Raw genomic sequence first — 24,339 nt, 5'->3', positions numbered from 1 at the left:
GAAGAAGCAGCCCCAGGGACAGTCTTCGGAGACAGGTGGACAGCCCAAGTCCAAAAAACAAAATTGGCCTAAAAAGCAGAATCAGGGTAAGCAACAACAACAACAGACACAGGTTTCTAGTCCGGCGCCTTCACAACCTGCGCAGTCGGATCGAGTTTATGAATTGCGCGATCGCGCTACGATTAAATCGCCTGACAGATATCAGGCATCTGACCAACGCTCTCCTCGTTCCTTTCAGGACTCATCGGCTCCGTCAACCGGTGGTGGAGGGGGCGGCAGGGGCAGGGGTGGCCAGCAAGGACGTGGCCAGCCCCGCACGCGAAGTGAAGGGGATCAGCGGGACGACTCTACGCCAAAGAGACCGCAGTTTGCCAAGAAGAAAGTTGCAGCCTTAACGGCGCATCGATATGCCCCAGATAGTGAGAACGCGGCTTCGGAATCTGACGTGGGCTCTGACCTTGCTGGACAGCGCGGCGGAGATTACCATAGTGAGAGAGGCCCTCCGTCCACTGTTGAAGGTGACAGCGACTGAGACTTTTATTGTGATTGAAACAGCTGATACACATGTTGCTCCCCCTGAAAGACTTTTTGAAATTGTCCTGTTAATTGAAGGTGACATGCAGCGAACTGTAAAAGGGGTATTTTGGGGGAATCTTTCGGATACGTATGACATTTTGCTTTCGGAGGCAGACTGGCCCCCACCTTTTGTTCTCGCAGCTCCGCGAGGGGAGAAGGTAATCCTCCCCAGTTTCGCGCACACTGTATCGAGAGTGGAAGCGCTGCATTTTGCAGAAGAGTGGGCTCTGGCGAAATCAGTGTGGCTGGGATAAATTGTCCCCTAGCCATGAGATTCCTTTACGGTCACAGCCGCAGCCACAACCCCAGTATCCCATACGGCGTGAAGCTAAAGCTTCGGTCGCGGCTATCCTTGAACAATTGGAATATCAAGGTGTAATTGAAACGTGTGTGTCACCAATGAATAATCCCCTTTTTACTGTTAACAAGCCGGACGGCTCATATCGTCTGGTTTTGGATTACCGGCATTTGAACTCGCATTACCGTAACTGTGCAGTACAGAATACTCACGGCTCTGCCCTAGTGAATAGTCTTGAGCGTAAACGGTTCAAAACCACGCTTGACATTTCCAATGGTTTTTATGCACATAGATTAGATGGTCTAAGTTCCCAATGGACCAGTTTTACGTGCGGCGGCGTACAAAAAATGTTTAAACGACTCCCAATGGGATATAAAAATAGTCCTGGAGTGTTTTCCGCCCGCATAGTCTCTCTTTTAGAGAGTTTCGATCCAGTTGCATGTTCGTATGTGGATGACATTTATCTCACGGACGACGAACTTTGGGTGCATCTGTGTCGAGTAAACAGCATAATTTGTAACTTTGCAGACATGGGTTACAAGTTTAACTTTGCAAAATCACACATTGCGGAGTACACAGTGTTGTTTCTAGGCTATGAACTTAACCATGAAGGAAAGGGATTGGCTCCTCAGTTCCTGGAGAAGTGCGCGCAGTTGCGCTCTCCGACAACGCTGAAAAAATTACAGTCTTTACTGGGTTTTTTAAATTTCGGGAGGACATACATTCCGGAATATGCCCAGCGTATCAAGCCTTTATATGCCTTGGTACAACCATCTTTTTCCAAATCATGCTGGCTGCCTGAGCATTCAGCCATTCTGCAGTCCTTGCAGGCAGATATGCTCGCTTCTGACTACTTACAGACTCGTGATAACCAAACCAACCTGGTGATAAGAATTATCCCTGGGACGGTGGGTTTCACGTACCTGACTTTTAATGAAGGGGATACTGTACCTATTGCTTACAAGTCACACTTATACACTTCGGCTGAACTGCGTTTTTCCACTGTGGAGAAAGTTTTAACGGCTGTGCAGATGGCAATTCTTAAGGAACGTGCCCTGTCGCAGGGAAAGCGCATGTTGGTTGTCACCCCGTGTCCAGCCTTGGAGGCGGTCACGAAAGCCAGTGTACCGAATTCTAAAGCTTTGCACCCACGGTGGATTCAGTGGGCTACATCCTTGACATCTCAGGATGTCACGTTTATTTTTGACGCCGCTTTACGGAGCAGGAGTATTTACAGTATGAATTTGTTCATCCTGCTCCTTTAGCAATGCGGCCGTTGGAGGATTTCCATTGTATCATTTACACGGATGGTTCGGCGCAGGTTGCGCATGGCTCTAAACACGCCTACGTTTCCGCTTGCGCCATTGTAGTCGGTGCCATGGTGAACGATGAGTTCAAGTCCAGTGTTGTGCACACGCAAACGCTAGGGGACTGCACCGCACAATTGGCAGAGCTTCGTGCTCTTATGCTCGCATTGGAGTACGCTGATCCTTGTGTGACGACTTTAATCGTAAGTGATTCTTACTACTGTGTCCAGTCTTACAATGAGAACTTGTTCTTTTGGATTCAGAATGATTTTCGTGATTCCAAGGGTAGCACAATAAAACATAAAATGATCTGGGTCCGAGTGGCGGAACTTAAAGAGAAACTGCCGCTCGTGTTTGTGATTCATACTCTCGGCCACCAGCGCGTGGGGGTCCACGCTGTTGGCAACTCGCTTGCTGATGAAGCAGCGAAGTCAGCGGTATCAAAATACTTAGTTGCAGCAGTCACGAGGTCCAAAAGCAAAATAGATGATGACATCTTGGCGGCTGTTGCTGCCACGGAGAAGGGAGGTAAATATCCTGCGGGGTTCCCTTCGAAGTACACATACCACTTAAGTCCCGATAAGGTTCCTTATGTGAAAATTCCTGAAGTTGGAGAGCGTCTAGTTCCCAACTCAGATCGCAGAGCTTCTCTGATTACAGCGGCTCATGAAGGTGTGGCGTCTGCGCATGCGGGCGTCTCAGCCACTGTATCTCAGCTACAACAGAGGTTCTGGTGGCGGGGACTGTACAAACAGACGCGCAATTATGTCCTTATGTGTGACATTTGTCAGCAGATCAAGCCTTCTACTGCTGCGCGTCCGCCTCAGACACAGTTGTACATCTCTAATAAACCACTTGGTTGTGTTTATTTGGATCACTGCGGTCCTTTTTCTTCTGATACTGCGTATAAATACATCTTAGTAGCAGTTGACTCATGCACACGCTTTGTATGGGTATGGCCGCATCGAAGCGCTGATTCGCGAACTGTCATTAAGGATTTGCGTGTCTTTGTGGGAATCTTTGCTTGTGGTACTTTCCATTCGGACCAGGGTCCGGCTTTCGCCTCTAAGGCGTACAAGGATGCTATGGTTTCGTTGGGAGTACAGGTGAAGTTTTCAAGTCCCTACAGGCCTGAGGGCAATTCTGTAGTAGAAAGAATGAACCGCGACTTAAAGCAATCTTTGACAGCCCGTGTTATAGGCACTGGTAGAAACTGGCTGACCCACCTCTATGGCGTGCAGCGTGCGCTTAATAATCTCCCTAGAAGGTCTCTGGGTGGGCGGACCCCATACGAAATGCTCTTTGGTATCAAGATGTACGTACCTGACCTTGATGGTGCAGACTGCCAGGCCCAGGCCGCGGCCTTTGACGTAGATGAACATTGCAATGTTTTACAGGATCTACAAAAGACCAGAGACAGTCTTGCAAAGGAACACTTGCCCTCCACGTCGGATGATGCGTTGCAGATCCCGGTAGTTGGCTGGCTACCCCAAGTTGGAGAACTGGTTCGAGAGAAGATCGATAACAAGAAAGAGTTTGGTCCCTCATATCGTGCACCTGTTCGGGTTCTTGGAGTGAAGGGCACAAGAACAGTCATTTTACCACCACTTCCAGGTCGTAAAGAAAACAGATTTATTTCTATTGACAATGTCAAGACACACAGGGTGGCCGATTCTTCATAGCATGACACCGGCTGTATCCTGTCCTTCCATGGTGAGGCACTCTGTGCTGGCTATTACATCTGGTGCAGATCAGGAGGTGTCCCTCGAGATGCCTGCCATAACCAGTCCTTTATTAAATACTATTCCTGTTACTAACATTGATGAGGTGACCTATGCAGATCCTGCTGATTTGTCTATGTCCGATTTACAAGCTCGTTTGGCTAACCAATCCAGATTCTCTTTTGACTCTGATTCGGAACTTTCGAAGAAACCATCGACTATTACAAAATATGCCACGTTGTTTAAAAAACATTTTTTAATTCCACCTTGGACATACATTTGGCTGATACTATTTTTATGTTATCTTTTTATGTCAATTGGTTTTGTGTTTTATTTTTTCCGACTGATTGATGGCCATTATGTGAAAGAAAGAACAGGAATTCGGTACCTTAATGGAACATTGGCCCCTCTTTCCTCCTCACATTCAGTACACAGACTAAAGAGAGACTTACATTCAGTAGAGATTACTGCTTGGCCAGTCCTTGATGGGATTGTGTGGGATGCGGTTAGGTTTCAGATACATGGACCCACAGAAGTTATTAATGTTCCTAATGTGCTTAGAGTAAACATGGGAGATGTGATTAAGCAAAATATTCGTTCTGATGATTGGGATCTTCAGGCCGTAGAAGCATTGTTCTCTGATTTGAAATATTATGCGGCCTTTGATGCTGAGGATTTGTACTTAGATTCTGTCAATTATGGTGATTTGTTTTGTTATCAACATTATGGAAATCATTTCTTACACAAGACAAGTTCCAGGAGGGTTCCTGTGAATTACACTCAGTGGGAACATTGCCCTACTCCCTTACAGGGGAGCTCAAGTACATTTCTGGGAAAATACTCTTATTTTACAGATTTTAATCAATCAAATCCTGAGTCGTTTTATTTTAAAGTGAACCAGAAATTCATGCCCAAAGTTAGACTTACTGATACAAAATTGCTGTATTCAAAGTCCTTTTTAGAAAGGTTATCTGTGGATGGCTATGAGTTATGGAAGGATGCTATTGACCTTAAATCGGTTTGGGGTACCAAAGATTGGCAGGTACAAGGCACTGAGGCTTTGCATCGTGCATGTCTCATCCCGAATCACATGTTGTTTTTAAATTCTACTATTTCTCAAACAACATGTTTTGGATTGGCTACATCTAAAAAATTAAATACCCCTACTATCCCTGACTTGGAAGAATATTCAGGTTGGAGTAATTTCACTACAATATCCATCAGTGGGATACAAGCACTTTTGCAGAATTCCTCCTTTAATATTTCCCGTTTTGATCCGGAGGGGTGGCTTTTGTGGCAAAGAAGCTCTGATGCTTGCCAACGTAGGTTTTTGGGTTTATCTGAAGGTTTTACGCACATCAGGCCAGATCCCAGGTTTGAAACAGATCACACTGTTACTACTTATTCAGTAGGCAAATTGTGTCAGAACTGGTTACAACATTCCACTTTGGCTGCAGTTAAACTGCATCTGTCCCAGTTGAATGAGAATATAGAGCTAAATGATTTTATAAAAGGCCCGACTAGGGGTAGATCTAAACGCTTTCTTTATGCTGTATACAATGAAATTTGGAAATTTTCACAGGTTGAGGCAGCTAAATGCCTGAGAGCGATTGATCAAGCAAATTTGGAAAAAGTGCTAGCAGTAGTAGATAACAGTATTAACATGCTTTCTTCCAGGATTTACACATTGGATAATATTGTTTCTTCTGTTGTTGATATTGTACATGATGAAGTGTCCACGTTATACCATGGTCAAAATCAATTGCGTTCTGTAATGCAGTTTGCCTGGACTCTACAGACAATTAAGGCAGGTCGAGTTCCCTGGACCTCATTGAACGTTTCATCCCTTTTCGCCCCTTTTAATCTTACTGAAAAACAGCGCATGCTTTCAATGCGTGATGCATCATTTTCTATGTTACATATTGAGAAGCTAGAATCCTTGCCTTTCTCTGTTGCTGAAACCACTACTGCCACGTGGCTTATTCATGGTTTAATTACATTACCATTTCCTTTATATAAATTTACTAACTGTATGCGGTATATTGCTATAGGACGGTATGAACCACTAGGCAATGCATTCCTACACGAGGCATCGTCATTACCATACACATACAGATGTCTGAAGGATGGAAAAGAAGTGAATCCTAATGGTGAGGAATGCACACAGTCACCTGACCATTCATTAATATGCAGACACATTCAGTTACACGGTTCTTGTAATCAGGACCGCCCAAATTTAGCATGTGTTTTAAAAGGCACGCCAGTTCCAGCAGTGGTTCCCACGTTCACATTATTAGCTAATGGTAGTTATTTACTTTTAAACAACGAATTATGTTGTGGTTTATTAATTGGTGTGGCTTATGTGGTAACTGTATCAGAGCGTGTGGTGTGCTGCAAGAATGTTCTATACCCACCCACGCATGGGTCTTCAGATGTCTCCATCTGGCCACGGATTCCAACCTTGGAAGCAAAATTCAATGGTTTAAGCAGAATAAGGGCCCTTTTGTCTCAAAAACAAGTGACCCTGAGTTCGGCCCGGGAAACTTATGTCCTTCACATAGCTAACACCCGCACAGAGGTGCAGGCGCTTTTAAATACTGATTTGCCGTTTCATTTCTGTGAGCTGGTGCACCAGATTTTTAACGCTTCTTCAACGACTGGGCTTGCACATTTTTTTAAATTAGTAAGCAGTGGCCTCGTGACTACATTTGAAAAAGTTTTTGGTATCATTCCCACGTTTTTCCACACTATTTTTTCGAGTTTGTTTGGTGGACTGCCTGTGTTGCTGGCTGTAACCGCAGGCATTCTGTTGGTGTTTTTCTTCATAAAACATGGATGCCCATCCTGCGCAAGACGCCGTTCAACGCCTCCTGACACTGTGCCGTAATCGGATGCTCAATTACTATGGAACATTGCCGCTTGCAGCATTAAGCACGGCCTATAGATTGTCATTTCGGTTCACCGACTTCACGTGTGTCCAACCTGTGTTTCACTGCCTGAGCTGCGAGTTCGATTGGGCCATTGATTTGTGCCTATGCTTGAGGACTGCTCCTGACATCGATTTTGATCAGCTAATGCGTCCCGTGGTGGCTCACGAGCTGATCTGTTCTGGCGAGAGAGTTATGGCCTTGGCAGCGATAAATGGAGTTCTGGGCCAATGGGAGATCTCTGCAGCGGCGGATGCCTTTCTGACACACAGCGATCTGGTGAACCCACCGAGTTGTCCTCTGACGTTACAGGAGGATCCGATGCTGGAGGAGCACGTATGTTCTTTACCATTGCTAAATTGGATTGCTGAGCTATTTTCGGATGATGGCAGTGATTTCATGCTGGAGGCTGTTGTAACTTTCTTTGCATATACTTTCCAATCGTGAGATGCCTGGGAGGAATGCTTTGTTGTGAAATATGACTTTCCCCTCGCTGAATTGGAGGGACGGTTTATGTTCAGCTGATGGAGAGTACAATCACGTGATGTCGCTGGGGATAACGTTAATGTGGCACATGACTTTGGAAATCGGATAAGTGCCTTGTTTTTTACTCTTACAAACATTTGAATTGATGAGACCTGGTCCTACGTTTCATATTTTTGAGACCTGGCGGATGACTTTGGGTTCAGAAGTTTTGTTTTTATTTTTAGATTTGAGGCCACTGTAGGCATTCATACATATTCATTCATACATATTTTTAGCTTATTTTAGCTCAAGATTATTGATCTTTGCTTCCAATTGTTGTGTCTGATTTAGTATTGCCTTTTCCCTTATGTTTGACGGTGCTCGGACCAATGGGGGGGTGTCATATGGATACTTCATTACATATATTGCGTTAAGTTAGCATGAGTGTATTACATGTTTAAACAGCCGGTTTGCCTTCGGCTTCAGTTTTGCACACGACACATACTTGTTGTTGTAGCTTTCACCCTAGAAGCGGTGAGGTGGTTTATTTGAGAATAATATGTTATTTCTATGCTATCAGCTTTGCCTGGTACACTTGGTACAACTGTCTGCACACTGAGAGCTGCACACTCTAAGATTAACCTAACACAAGGTTGCTGGGAGGCCTGATCCTCGCACCACATTAGACATAACACAAATAATGTTGATGCCAACATTTTGGGCTCTACGCGGGTTTAAGATAGAGTTACACGGAATGAACGTAGACACTTGGTGCTGCGCATGAAGAGAGCTGGTAGCTGTTGATGTGATCTGCTCCTACTGACATTGAGAGGTATGGGGCCGCCCTGCTAAAGCCCGAATGAGACCTTCATATATATAAAATAATATGCTAGATAGGGTGCGCGAAATATAGGTGCTATCGATTTCTATAGAACTTGCATTATAACATGCTAGCACCTTTTGCTTACTATGGATTAGTGACTATGCTGCTGACTCTGATTTTTATAATCTGCATTTTGGTATTATACAAGATACTGCGTTTGAGAACTTTGCATTGAATAATAAATATTTCAAACTTGCACTTGTGTTCTTTGACTCTCAGTTTTGGTTTGAAATGATTATATAACAAAAGAGTGTTCATGTGTTCCACGATTCCTGAGGTATTCTAAAGATCATGTTCTGGTTTGTCTAAGACATGGATCATTCCATAATGATCCATGAGACACTGTAGCTAGCTAGGTAAGGGGATTTCTGACACTGAGATGAGTTTTGGATCATCCTAACTCACTGAGGTTCTAGATCTCTATGCACAGTTCTGTGGGAGAACGGAAACCCTGCTACAGGCTTTGATAACAAGTAGACTGGACTATGGGAATGCTCTGTATGTTGGCATGGCAGATTACTTGTTCTCACGATTGTAGGTTATTCAAAATGCAGCAGCCAAGCTAGTCTGCATCAAGAACAAGTTTAGCTCTGCATCAGAATGTATAGAGGTGCTACATTGTTTGCCAATACGTCAAAGAGCTAAGTTTAACTTACTGTGCCATGTGCATAGAGTATTACGTAAGACTGACCCCAAAATTCTGCAAGATAAAGTTGAATTCTATTCACCTTTGCAAGAACTAAGATCTTGTAATCTTGCACTTACCAAAACCAGATGAATAAAGAAAGTTTCGAGCAGGAGGTCACTCTTTTTCATACCTGGCAGCCGTACAATGGAATAAACTACCATTAGACCTACGCCTCACTAATAACCATTTGGGGTTCAGGAAGAAGTTAAAATCATGGTTGTTTAGGACATAATACTTTAACAAATGCTTTCATAAACGCAGGGAGTTATAACTAGCGCTGTGATATTGCATTGGGATGAATGTTACGCTCTATATATTCTGTAAATAAATAAATGTCATAATTTATGTAATTTGAGATGTCTTTAATGATGTAATCAATGATCAAATGTTCCATGTCATGAGTAAATAGTAATGTAATATATGACATCATAAGCAGTGCATGATAGGTAGCTAGTTATAGCTAGTTCAGTGAACTATAACTGCTGAATTTCAGTAGTTCTTATCTCATTTCAAACCCTAAATATGATATGACTTTAATATTTTTAATCTTTTTTTAATTGAATTTGTGTTTTTTTAATGTATGCTAAGATATTATTACCAAACCTTACGATAACATCACTTCACCCTTTGGTTTTTCAGGGAGCTTCTGTTATGGATTGATCATACTCTAAATTAAAGCACATGCCTAGCCCTCTGCATGCAACCAACCTCTCCGCATCTCACAGACTTGAGCCAAGAACAATCCAACATGGATGACCAGGGCTCAAATCCCCTGCTGGACAGCCAACACCCCCTACCCCACTTTGTACAGCACCCAACCCCCTGTGGTTGCCCAACACCCTTAACCATATAGGAAGCCATGGTGTGCTTTTAAGGGTGGGTGTAAAATCCGTTTCGCGGGCGAATTTGCGGATTTTCCGCGATTTCGCGATCCGCGAATCTCGCGAAATCGCGGTAAAATCCGCGAATCAGCGGGGACGAATTTTCAGGCAAAAAAGGGTTACAGCAGCAGGTGCAAAAGTTGAACCTAATTTCTTTGTAACCTTTTACAAAAGGGTTACAAACAAATTAACTTCAACTTGGACACCTGCTGCTAATTGCTTCCTGGCGCCTCGTTGTCTACTTGCAACTATTCTCTGACCCTGCTTTGACCCTTGAAGCAGGGTCAGAGAATAGTTACAAGTAGGCAACGAGGCACCTGTCCAAGGAATTAAACCTCATCAGGAAGCACTTACAGATATAAAAAACAGGAAGAAGGGAGAGGATGGCAAATACACCCATTTTGAGTTGTCAGGAGGGGTTAAACTAAAAGAGACCTTTACAGCACAATTTTCATATGCATTTTGCTAAAAATAAAAAGCTCTATGTTCTGTAGGGGCATCTCAGGAATCTGGCCCTTCAGAGATCCGGCCTCTCTTTCTTTCTCTCGTTCTCTCTCTCCCTCTCTCTTTCCCTCTCTTTCTCTTTCTTTCTATCTATCTATCTATCTATCTATCTATCTATCTATCTATCTATCTATCTATCTATCTATCTATCTCTCCCTCCCTCTCCCATAAACGACTGCATGGGTAACTTCGCTATACAAGCGGCTCGCGAAGACGCAAAAAGCCCCGCGAACATGCAAAAAACCCAGCGAACACGCAAAAAACCCCGCGAACACGCAAAAAAACAAAAATATGCAAATATGCACAAATTTGCGAATTTTGCGGATCGTGAATTCGCAAATCCGCAAATTCACGGATCGCGAATTCGCCCATGCTTATGTGCTTTCCTATGCAAGCATAAATTGCCTGTGTTGGTATTGTGGTTCTGGAACCGGTACCGTTGACCCGGTACCCACAAGGAATATTGGATTGAACCATGACATCATAGAGGAGAAGCTTGGGTGTCTTGCTGGGTCTCACTGTCATACTGCATTACCACGCCAGGACATCACTGGCTTTTGCAGTACTAGCATTTGGTACCATAAGTTATTTATTTACATTTTTGGGTCTCAGTTTCGTTGAATCAGTTTGCCGAGTTGACTATCATTCTTATGTTTTTTTGTTGTTTTATATTAAGGCTGGTTTGAGGAAAGACTGGATGTAGTGTGTTTTTCAGACACCCTGATTAAGATAGCGCCTTCCTGAGAGGGAAAGGTTGCTGCCGTTTTTAACCAGTTAGTGATGTCCAAGTGAGTTAGTGGATCCGGCGAAACCCTCGATGTAAACCAACATTTTGCATGAAGCACTTTTCAGGTTAGATCAGTAACTAAGATGGCCTCTAAACCAGGTAAAAGAAGTCTCTTAGTCAGATTTTGGGTTGCTGTTTTTCTTAAAATGCTGAGGTTCCTAAGGGTGGAATAGAAGAGGCAACTATCTTGTTTTGTCCCTGTGATGATCCTCCTGCCAAAAACATGCAGGTGATTTTACTTTATTGTACATTGTATGAGCTCCACAGAAAGAGGTTTTACTGTATTTAGTTTTGTACACATAGAGACTACCTTTTATGAATGTACTTATAAATAACCCTCCTGATCAATATGGCAATTGCTACATTTTTATCTGAGTTAGTACGTATTAGATAAACTAGGGATGGATAATTGAGGGTAAAATTGTTTATCCTTTCCATTGCTGACCAGCCTGTTCACAGCTGTTATTATATGATTTTAATTGGTAATAGCTTCATTTTGTTCAAATTATATACAATATGCATGTTACATGTTTGGTTATCTTGATTGTTTTAGCATTTAATATATTTAAAAGTTTTTTAACCGAAAGAGAACAATACAGGAACGACTATCATTGGTTTAACCATTCTGTCTCACTCAGAGATTGGCTGGCAGATCTTTTAATCCCTGTAAGGAGACGGTGGCATTTCTGGAGCCTGTTCACTGTTTCTGTGGTCTTGTGAACGTGAGAAGAGGACCTTATCCTGCACGGGAAGTCATCTGGGCTGATGTGCACACCTTTCTCACTTTGGTTTTCCAGCCTGAGGGGTTGCTGACTAGTCTCCCTCTTCAATCAAGTCTGCATTTACAGTGGTTGCTGATTTATCACCAGGCAGCTGATTCATTTGAAGGTGAGAAAGAGAGAGAGAGGGAGAGAGTGAAATCAGGAGAAAGAACGAGAAAGAGAGAGGCATTGAGAGAGAGAAAGAGGGAGATAGAGAGACTTTCCTTCTGTTATTATCCTGTTTTGGAAACCCCTTGGGTTTTAAGACATGGTGCATATGTGTGACTTGTAAGAGGATTGCACATATATCCCATTTTCAAGAGCAGTTGCTAACCTTTGAATGCTCTGTGCCGGAATGATGTGCCTGAACACATTGGTAACTTTCCTTGTGAATTGCAAGGCCTACCATTGTGAGTTGAAAATACATTTACATCTTGCAGTGTCATTTTAATGCATCGTGATTTATGTTTTTATCATCACAACGCCTGCCACTTTGCACATTGCAAGATTTGTGATAATGAAGAGCATTTACATATGGCCTCATGTTTCCGCACATTTTTACAATTTGTGTAGTAACCTAAATAGGTAACTTTGAGACGAGAATTAGTAGTTGATATGTGGCATACATGTATTCTTCACTTAAGGGAGTGTTGGTATATGGTATACATGGACCCGATAGCAACCAGTTTCTATTTCGTTTACATGATCCTAATTACTTTAAATGAGTTAAGTTTAAGACAGCTAATCATATCAAAAAAATTTGGGACCAAATCATGATCATTGAAAAGATCTCTTTCTTCAATGCGGAACTTAGACTATGGGGCAACCAAGGCCTACCGGATATTTTCTCAGACGGGGCAGGAAATATTTGGGCTAGACATGGCGTTAATACATTGGGGGATTTATATGGCCCAAATGGTATTATGGACTTCGACACATTAAAACTAGTATTTGGTCTAAATGATGAAATGTATTTTAAATATATCCAAATAAGAGACTACCTGCACCGAAAGATGAAGATATTCAAAGTGGCCCAATCAGACCTATTAGCATGTTTATACTCTGACAAAATAAAATCACTTATTAGTCTGGGCTATGGGCACTTAATTAGGGGTAAAACGGATGATAGCATTAACATTGCTTCTAAATGGACTTGTAGATTGGGTATGAATATCAATCCCATACAGATTGTAGCTTCATTATGCCATATAAACTCAATAGTCCATTCATCTAATTTAAGATTACAATCGTATAGAACCATTATGCAGTTATATTATACGCCGCAAAGAATATCAAGTTGGGCACAGGGGAATCAAGTAAATGACAGAACAAAATGTCCGAAATGCGACTTGGATGCAGCTGGCATAGAACATATGCTCTTTTCTTGTCCAGGGTTATTTACATTCTGGAAGGGAATAATGGATGTCTTAAATAATAAACAAATTATTACCCCACCTCTTACAGCACACTTGGTGCTATTTAACGTTCAAGACGATAACTGTCAGCATAAAGACTTTATAACTATAATATTCGCCTGTGCCAGGTTAGTAATAGCAAGATCATGGATTTTCAAAAAAACCTCCAAACACACTTGAATGGTTTACCTTGATAAATGAAATAAGAACAATGGAACTTTCATTAGCAAGACATAGATGTCCACAGGCAATAAAAAAGAAGGAAAAAATCTGGAAAAATTTCTTTGAACTTTGAAATATTAACTTTATGGCAATCAAGTCTGAAGAGGCTAAGTCTAAGGAGATCTTTACTTTTTTTTGTTAAAACTACATTTGCTATTGTTAAATTGTATTAGTTCACTCCTCTGTTCTTCTGATTGCTTTTGTGATGATAATTTCATGTTTATCTATTCTTTTATTGCTACTATCAGGACATGTAATTCTAAGCCGTTTTTTCTTGCAATAATAAAAACATTTTTTTAAAAAAAGGTATATGGTATACATGTATTCTTAAAGTGCACAACGACCTCTGTAATCTAAGAGTTACACTGTTTCCAGAGTGAAGTCGAAAATATGTTTTACGTGTGGTTAATCTGTCCAGTATGGACTACTACAACACTCTTTATTAGGGCTCCCAAGGAAAGTGGTTCAAAGCCTACAACAGATAAACAATGTTGCTGCAAGAGTGCTACTAAATTACCTGTGCGATGTAGAACATCAGGGGCCATATTATACAAAGTGCCCCGGGGGCGCAACAGGCAAATGGGCCTGCTTTTTGCACCCTGAGGCACTATGTATTATAGAAGAGGTCGAAGACGCTTGTGCGCCCCTTCTTTCATAATGATAGCGCTGCCACACATGTAGTGCCAGCAGTATCTTTAGGTGGTGTTCCCTCATTTGCATGGGGACGAGGCTTCAAACAAATGAGGGAATTACTTTGCCTCTGAGCCTGTGCCATAGTACGCTCTGAGGCGTTGAGACATTCATGTGTGCTACAAAAAGGTGGCACTGTAAGTGCGCCCCCTGATGGCAGCCGGCTGGAGGGGCGAAAAGAGGTTCCATGGAACCCCCAGAGATCGCTCCAGCAGGCAGGAGCAGTCACTCACTCCAATCGACTCCAAGGGAAATCTTTAACCCCTTTTGGAATTGCAGGTGCGTTTGCCTGCACAGAGAAACGCAGAGAGGCTTTGAAGAGGCCCCTCAGTATTTCACTGAATGCACTGTCCCCTGGGCAGTGTGATCTTGGAGCTGCTTTGGGGACAGCACATGTGTTGTAATAGGGTGAACTGTGCCTGCTTGTGCATGACACACCTGCTTAAAGGTGTGCCAGAGTGCAAACGAGGTCAATGCACCCTATATGTAACACGGGCCCAGATAATGTAAAGAGCGCACACTGGTTTCTGGTCCAGAAAGGGATCTGGTGTCGGGTTTTTGGCTCCTGTCATAGAGAGTTCCATGATAAGGGACCAGAATTATTTCAAGAAAGAGTCATTAGCTACTGCCCACCGCGTGTTACTGTCAGCTAGAGACGCTTTGCCTGCGAGTCTAAGAAACCACTAAGCGAGACAGGAAGGCGGAGCGCTTTCTTACATGGCACTGACGTTATGGAACTCACTTCCAATTATTTTACAGGTGGAAGACAATTATACGAGATTTCGAAAGTGATTAAACTTGGCTTTTCAACTAATTGTGAAACTGGTGCCTTGTAGGTAGTTTCTTGGGCTTTACTAATGGCCTTTCCCTTTCACTTCATTTCAAAGTGATCATATCTATATTTTACGGGAATGTGAAGACAGCACTTACAATTTCACCGAGAATATGTTATTTTACTTCACAGGTAAATTATTTCATAATTTTTTGTGCTGTCACGGAACTGTAAACACAATTTCACAATTATCTCCTAATAAATCAGTCTGAATTCAAATGACCATCATGCATATTTATAGTGCAGTACTTTAAAACCGTTATGTAATATCACCGTTACGCTGATCTAAAGATACCTTATTTTCTGTTTATTTTGCAAGAAGGAAATGTGATGCCTCCTACTGACATAACAAATGTGGACATTAATTAAAAAAGCCGCAAAATCAGGCAGAGAAGAATGCCCTCCATCTGCATGACCTGGGGTAATGACAGAACTCCTATAAACAAAACTGACAGATAATCATGTGTTTGTCTCGAATTAATGAAGTTGGCACTCCATTATGAATAACCATATGTGTGACATCACACATGGCATGGAAGGCTACCTATGTTTCCTTTTATATCTCAGTATCATCCAGCTCCCTGAGGGAGAATTCTGATGAAAGCTGGTTTATGGGAAATGTCCGAAATGTCTCTTAATCTCTAGTTAGGGGTCTGTGTGTGTGGTTTAAATATTTCGTACAGTGCAAGGACCCAGCGCGGAAGATTTGAAATGGATTGCCCAAATAATTGCTAGATTCGTGGGAAATATAGTAAATACTACGAACACTACTAAAATCCAATATCTTTGGAAAAAAACATAGATTAAATAGGGAAAATAAACGACTAGTGATCCTGGTGGTAGGTAAACAAATGTAAGGCGGGTTTCTAACGTTGTGAAAATTAATTAAGGACGAACAGAGCTGAAAATGTCAATCTAGAAAATGGTAATCTCCTCACATTCTGACTAAACGTCATGGTAGGACTACCAGAAACTTGGGAAGTTTATAGCAAGTTATAAGGGCTGGCCAAGTTCAAGCACCTTGTAAGTAATGCAGCAAACATTGAAAATGATACAGGCGACTGGTAAAGTTGAATTAGAACCTTTTCTATGTAATAACATATTCAGTTTTTGGTTAAGGGCTCCCTTTACAGGAGAATACACACTTGAGTAAGACCCGGGCTGGAGCTAGTAAAATGGCCTGAATGGCATTTCCATATAAGTTATCTTAAAATACCGTACACAGAGTGCTTTATTATGCAATTTAGTGCAGACAATTGCAAGTATGAAAAGTACTGACTATACATTTATTTACTTACTTGATTACAGTTTTTGTAGATTTATTGCAGGGCGCTTGAAGACCCACCTCAAAGCGCTAGGCAGGTGGCTGCTAAAGGAGGCTTGGGAGAATTCTTTCTACATGTTCAAAGATGTGTCACAACAGGCCTGGGTATTGGAGGGAGTTCTCTTTTATCGATTCATTATTCTGCCCTACAAGACAAAGGGATGTGGGGGCATATTATCAAGGGGGTTTATCTCCACTTTTTTGGCTTTAAAAGCCAAGAAAGCGGAGATAAAATGATCTCCCTATTACCTAGCTGTCGCTAACACCAGTTAGCGACTGCTAGTAGGAGATAGCGACCATCTTGGGCCCCACTTTGCATGTCAGTGATATTTATCACTAATGACATGCAAAGTGGGCGTGCCAAGATGTTAGCGACTGAAAACAGTCGCTAACATCGCTATCTCCTATTACCAACTTTTGGAGATATTTGCGCTAAGCGCGAATATCTCCAAAAGCTAACAGCTGCCCTGAGCAGTTCTTAGCCATGTTATCCAATGGGAGGTGGATAACATGGCTAAGAGCATTAGCTCGGTAATGCATGAATATCACTGTCTTTTCAGCGATATTCATTAATTTGCAGCGATTTTTATCGCATTTGCGATAAACCTTGGTAATACAAAGGTTTATTTCCGGTAAAAATCGCCGCAGCTCAGTGGTAAATTTTTGTCTCTAATCAAGCAATAGCGATAATTATCGCTATTGCTTGGTAATATGCCCCGTGTTCCTCTCACAGGACAGACCATGTAAGAAGGTGTACCTGCTGACATGTTGGTTTCCTCTTCCGGATGCATAAAGGGAAATCCGTTTGTTTTGATGTGTCTCTACTGGATGGAGATACGTCTTTGATAAATTATTTAAGATTCAAATGTTTGCTTAAAAGTGCGCTTTCAACGCCTCTCTTGAATGCAATGAATTTTCGTGGGATTTTGCCTTTTCACTGTACATGATGTTGATCAGTAGTCTATAGTCACTAGTCTAAGGCAAGTTGTGTTGGAATTTCCCGCCAAGTCTGTTCTTTATGTTTTTTTACAACAACTCAAAGTAACTGGGGGAATTTCAACTACACCCAAATACTATCGCAATTCCTAACAAATAGGCTCGGAAAGAACGCTACAACAAACAGTACCACAAGTTGCTCTTTAGAGGATGCCCCGTAGAATCCTCTTTCACATAGACTAGATACGTGTCCCGGATTGTACTAGAAGTGCAGATTCCTGTGTTTACTTATGGAGATCTAGGCATAGGAACAATTTCAATGCTCATCAGAACTGTAAGCAGAGTCCTTAGTCTACAGCTCTGTGGTCGAGCATAGCATTAATTTGACATACACAGAGCAGAAGGTCAGCAGGCCACCTTGTTTGTATCATCTTTAAATAAAATGCTCTTTTGGGGGGCATGCATGACCGGTGAAGAAGCAGGATGGCTGACAAATAAGTAGGCTCCTGAAACCCAAACCACATATCCCCACAATTCCGATATATAATCCACACAAGGTACTCAAATAACAAGGGAAACGGACGAAATAAAATACCTGGGCATATGTGTCACTAGAGACAGGGACCCACTAATGAGATTAAAAGTGGATACGACTCCCACTCTCCATGGCAGGGAGAATCTCCTTGATCAAGATGGTATTATTGCCAAAACTTCTGTACCTATTCATTATTATACCTTACTATCCTGGGAACTTTTTTTTTAGTACACACAAATCTCAACTCATGAGACTCATATGGGGCGGGAAACAGGGGCGACTTAACCTGAACACTTTGATGCTGCCATACCACCAGGGGGGTATGACGTCCATAATTTTGAGTTTTATTATTACTGTGCGCAGGCCCATTTCGCTACATATTGGTTTCATCGTCCACCCTTTATGCCTCACTTGGCGGTGGAGGATGGTTACATGGCCTTGACGCCCACAATGTGCTATCTATCCACAGCAGTGAAGAAGCGTGAGCAAGACCCGTCTACCGTGGATTGTACTATATTGGCATTGCAGCGGATAGCTCATAAACTAGAAATCCCCATGTTGTATTCTCCTAAGATGCCCCTCTTACGGAATCCCTTACTACAAGTCACCTTTGAAGGGGTATGTCGGAGGATGCTAGAAAGGCTCAAGTACTGTACCTGGGGGGATCTTTATATAGGGGGACAATTACACTCAAATGAACAGTTTTTTGAGGAATGCACGCAAACGACAATGGACACATTTATGTACACCCGTTTCCATCTGAGTGTGAGGGCTGTTACCCCTGCCTTTCCAAAAGAGGCCCCTTTGCATGCCTTACTACAAGCAGACACCCCTCGACATATCATATCACTCCTATATCAACATACACAGAATGCACCATCCTCATGCCCTGTTTGTGCCAGGCAAGAGTGGGATAACGATTTGAATGTCAAATTAACGGATGATCAATGGGAGCTTAGCTGTGCGCAGACAGAAGTCGTGCCCGGCAACAGTAGGCTGTGCCTCATTCATTTCAAATTTCTGCACCGGTTGTACCACACGCCAGTTAAACTTTACAGTTTTTGTCTCAGGGACAATGATAAGTGTTCAAGGTGTGGTCGGGAGGGAGCGGACTTTCTTCACTTGGCCTGGAACTGCCCTCAGTGGTAGACTACCGGGCACAGACGTTCGAAGGATTATCGACCATGATAGGTACCCAGGTAGCACCATGCCCACTTGTTGCTCTACTGGGCCTGTCCCAGGGAATTGAAACAGCGCACAAAAAGTTCTTAGCAATGGGGTTGTTACTAGCGAAATGACAGGTAGCATGTAGGTGGGGAAGAGGTTGCGCTCCCAAGTTCAAGGACTGGATCCACACTATGTCTACATGGCAAGACCATTTGCATTACTTTGCAGAAATGCTACCCACCAAGTCGCCCCGAAAGACATTTGGGGCCCACTCACCTCATATCTTCTTGCACTGGAAGCAGATCTAGAGGAGGGGGTAGAGAGAGATGATCTGGAGGTGAAGAGTGCAACTGGGTCTGTGACCCGATCCCAAACCTCGCAAGAGGAATTAAATGAGATGTGAGTCTGTGGGGCGGGAGTGCTGTATTACTCTGGCTCATGACCGGATATGACAAAGTCTTTCTTGATATACTCAGCATGGTTGGATATGGGATTATCGGTTTATAACTCAACTTTCTTTATGATTTCTTGGTAAGAGAATATTGTCATGGCCTCATGTATAGCGCAGTGTGCTGCTGCTTGTTTAAGCATGCCAATGGAATGTACTGTTACGGACTGTACATCTTTATATTATCTCTTGACCTGTGTTAAAAGGTTGTTTGGGGGCAAAGTTTAATCTGTACACATAATGGTGTAGGAAGATGTAATGCACGTGTCCAATACTGTGGCGCTTGACTTGTGGCTCTTATTACATTGATGTACTACACAATATTTGAAACTTAAAAAAAAAGATAAGGTACTCAAATAACAATATCACCGAAAAGGAATACCCACCGGAAGGTTGGTGAGGAATGTCGAGCCCTGTGGAGGTCAGGGTAACGAGATACGAGGTGGGGTCTAAAAGGTGGCCAGCAGCCGGGGGCTGGAGTAGAGGAGTTCCCACACCCGAGATAATCAGAAGCGGAATGAAGATTCAGGAGCTGAAAACTCCTGGGAGCCGACCGAGCCCTAGAAGCTGAGCTCCTGACATGACACGGTGAGCCAGGAAAATTGTCAACAGAGGGCTGGACCTTGATTAACAGCAGCTGTGGAGGTAACAAAGCTGCAAGTTAGTGCAACATCCGCAGGGTAATTGAAGCCGGGAGCAGCACTGTGGGAGTGCCCGAGAAGTTGGAGATACGCCAGCCATACACAGGAGTTACAGGACAGAAGGCACACCACTGGTACAGAGTAGGAGACACAGCCTTCTCTCTCTCCTTGAGGTGATTAGTAAGGGCTGTAGGAGAGAGGTGGTCACGGCTCCACCCACCTGGGGTGATTATCGGATTGGTTGAAGCAAGTGCACACCAACCACAAGGTAGTGGGGGAACATATTACTGAAGCAGGCAGAGGTGTCAACGGTGCGACAAAGGGCCCGCCCTGGGCAGTGAAACTGAGAAGAGACGTGTGAGGCGAGCTACATCACCAACATGAGTAAGTCAGCCAGAACACCAGAGGTGCAGTAATAAGCCTGAATAAGAGGAGCAGGGACTGGAGGTAGCTCTTCACCGCCCTCCTCCCAGCAGAAACCAGGAACCAGATGAGGAAATAACTCTCACCTGCAGAAATAGTTACCAATACGCAGGCTTCTAATGAAGCAACAAACCCCAAAGTGAAGGAGTGAAGCTTGTGAGTCCACGTCCAGAAGCAGAGAGATACTCAACACCCTGCAGAAACTTGCAGATCAACAGTGGCACCCACGGCAAGTTCCATGTCCTGGTCCCACCGGGAGACACCCAAAAGGCCATGTAGTGCTTACTCACAAACACAGTCAGGAGGCAGAAGAGCCCAAGTGGGTCTATAATAACTGCAATAGCCATAAGCATAGACTGGGAGACAGCTCGAAGTATGACAGGAGGCAAAAGAGTGTAGAGCTCCCACCTATCTAAACTAGACAAGTACAAGTGGACAAGACAGCTTGACGTAGAGGAGAGCCCCAGTGATGCGGCCCCTGTAAACGCTCCTGGACATGCTTCCAAAGAAGACCTAACACTACAGGATATAATGGTGGCACTAAATAGAGTGCAGGCTTCACTGGAATCCAGAATCGTTTCAGTTACCATGGAGGTCTCCCCATAGTTAGGGCGTACCTTAAGAAAATTTTCTGGAGAGTCAGAGAGGTAGAGGAGAAGACAGCACATAAACAGGATGACACAGCTACACTCAAATGGCAGTTCAATGAACTATATGAGACTAGTAAAGTGTTGGAGGCCAAGCTGGATGACTATGAAGGGAGGTCAAGACGTAATAACGTGAGAATTATAGGCATGCCAGAACAGTCAAAAGGACCGGCAATGGACTCATTTGCTGAGGACTTAATCCTGACATCTCTCCAGCCCGAGGCCCTTCCAAATATTTTTCAGTCGAACAAGCCCACAGAGTTCCAGGGGGATGACCAAGACTCCGAGCACCCACAAGACTGATACTAGCTCGCATCTTCAATTTTCGAGATTGGGATGTAATACTCCAGACCACTCGCCGCGCACACCCTGTGCGCTATGAAAGCAGTGAAATCACGTTCAGCAAAGATTTCACTATCAAAATCCAGAAACAAAGGTGCAGCTTCCTGGAAGTTAAAAAGGCTCACAATGCTGTTTCCCGCCAAGCTAAGTGTGGAGGTAGAGGGGAAGATCTGGTTCTTTGCTATCCCAGAGGATGCATGGAATGGCTGTAGGGATGGCAGCGAGTCAGGGATCCCAACTCCAAGGCGAATATGTGAAGAGACAATGACTGGAAGTGGGCAATGCCAACAAGACCGAAACAAATCACAATAGGAGAAATCCACAGGCAGCTGCACCGGCAACAGCAGTGGATCCCTGATAGCCTTCCTGGATATCTTTGAGGACAAGTCAAGTGAAAAGTGAACTCAGAAAGAGATACTCATAGAAAATGCGAGATGCATTCGAGACCTTAAAACGCTGAACTCATGACATTCAAGTAATGTGAGGTGAGAGTATACAACACTCCGAATTAGGAGCTAAATTGAATCTCAAGAGAAGATCGGACTACTCAACTAATATTGTACCTTACATTTTTAGAAGGTTAAATGGGGGAGGGTTAGGGAGGGGTTATAGGCTGTGACCATGTCTCCAAAGTTAGTGTTTGGAAGGGACAGGTGTTCTCCAGAGTTGGGAAGGTGAGTAATTCAAGGCCTGAGATGCAGGGAGGCAAGGAGGGGGGATAGTTAAGGTATAACACACAAAAGTGATAGTGTAGTCGTATTTCACGTTAGTAAGCATTTGAGCAGTTCCTATAGTTGAGTTAACTGGAGGGTATGCTGAAGCCGCAGATACATGCAGGACTATTGCACATTAAGATACATAGCAAGTTTATAGTCTCCAAGATGATCCTTTATCCACTCCCAATATCAGGAGCAGTAAGGCACAGGGTGCAGTTAAGGTGCAAGGATGAGAGACAAAGAGACAAGATTATTGTACTCCAGTTGTGGCTGCTCTCGTGGAATGTAAATGGGCTAGGAGATACGTTGAAAAGGGGTTTGGTACTCAAGTATATTAAGCATCATTTACCAGATGTAGCACTCTTACAGGAAATACACTTGCTGGGTAACACCTGTTAGGCTATAAACAGATGGGGATACACTTTGGTCACACTTGCCGGCTTTACAACTGGGTCGAGAGGGGTTGAGGTATTGATGAGGAGATAATTCCCCATCATCTTGGAATGGACCTGGGTGATGAGCAGGGCAGGCTTGCTGCGCTGTCAGTCAAGTGGGAAGGGAAAACGATCAACATTGTTACAAAATACATGTCATCAGCACTGCATAATATAGCTTCCCAGACTTGAGTGCATTCGTTCCGAGACTAACCGAGGGCGAACTCCTGATCGGGGGTGACTTTAATATGACATCCAATGATCTCCAAGATAGACTCCCCCTAAAGGCGCAGACACGCTGCCCCTCTAGCATAGTCAGGCTTTATAGGAGCAATGGGTTTGGTGGATGTCTGGCACACTCAAAAAACGCAGGCACAGCAATTCACTTATTAATCGGGAGAGCATTATAGTCACTCACAGACAGACTTTATTTTATCACATGCAGATAAGGTTCCCAAATTCAGGGAAGTACATCAGTTTGCGCGGGGCATATCAAACCATTCCCTTCTATGGGCTTGCTATTTAGCAGAAACATGAAAACTTCAATGTGGTATATTGTTGCACCCGTGGGGCTTGAAGGTGCCTAAGATCAGGAAATAACTAGTTCAGGCCACTACAGCCTATTTTGAGGAAAATAAGAACTCGGTAGACTCTGCCCTGGTTTTATGGGAAGATTACAAGACTGTCATAAAAGGTAAAGGACTCGCCCTCATTGTGTGATATAAAAGAGACAAGATGTCGGCTGAGAGGCATTGGAGGGAGACATACTGCAATTGGAGTACCAACTAGCCAGGAATCACACCAAGGGGCCAGCACATACATTGCAGCTCAAGAGACAGGAATAGTGAGAACTAGCTATTGAGACAGCCAGAGCCAAACTGTCGGCAACAAGAGATAGAATATATGAGCATGGTGATAAAGCCTGGAAGCTACTGGCCTGCCTTGAGAGACGTTAAAGGGTGAATAGGTGGGTCCATACTCCTACTACAGACTCGTTAGTGTCACTGAGGGATCTTCAAGAGATTGTGGATACATTCGCACAATACTAGGCATCCATATATACTGAGATTCCAACCACCACAGCAGAAACCTCAAGAGCCATACTGGCAGACCTTCCACTCCAGGTAGTCACCACTGAAGACACGTCCCACTTGGAAAGAGAAATCGCAGTGGAGGAAATAACTTCTGCTATCCGAAGTATTCAATCCGGGAAGGCAATGGGACCTAATGGTCTCCCAATTGAATTATACAAGGCAGTGGCACCCCCAAGGGGTGCCACATCTGCTCCAAATGTATTTAAAGAGTGCAAGGAGCAGGGAGCTGCCAGCAGATCAACAACTGACCTCGATAGTACTTAAACATAAACCCAGTAAGCCGGCAGATTTCTGTTGCTCGTACTACCCTATTTCACTCCTAAATGGCGAAATTAAAATACTGGCTAAGATTCTTGCTACCAGACTCATACATCACATTTCTTATCTGATACACCCAGACCAATTGGATGTTATGCCATGAAGAAATACAGCACTCAATCTGCTCTGCCATCACAGGGTAATAGGAAGGAAAGAAACCATTGGAGAGGATACCCTGGTGATGTCTCTGGACGCACGCATGGCGTTTGACATGGTGGAGTGGCCATTTTTATTCGCAGTGCAGGAGAAAATGGGGTTTTTCCCCAAATACCGGGCATGGATTCGACTCCCATACTCGAGACCCACGGCACAGGTTGTGGTGAACGGGCAGACCTCCAGCCCCTTTGTTTTGTGGGG

The sequence above is a fragment of the Lissotriton vulgaris genome, chromosome 3_1, assembly GCF_964263255.1.
Source record: "Lissotriton vulgaris chromosome 3_1, aLisVul1.2, whole genome shotgun sequence".
Lineage (NCBI taxonomy): Eukaryota > Metazoa > Chordata > Amphibia > Caudata > Salamandridae > Lissotriton > Lissotriton vulgaris.
Note: the sequence above shows the minus strand (reverse complement) of the source record.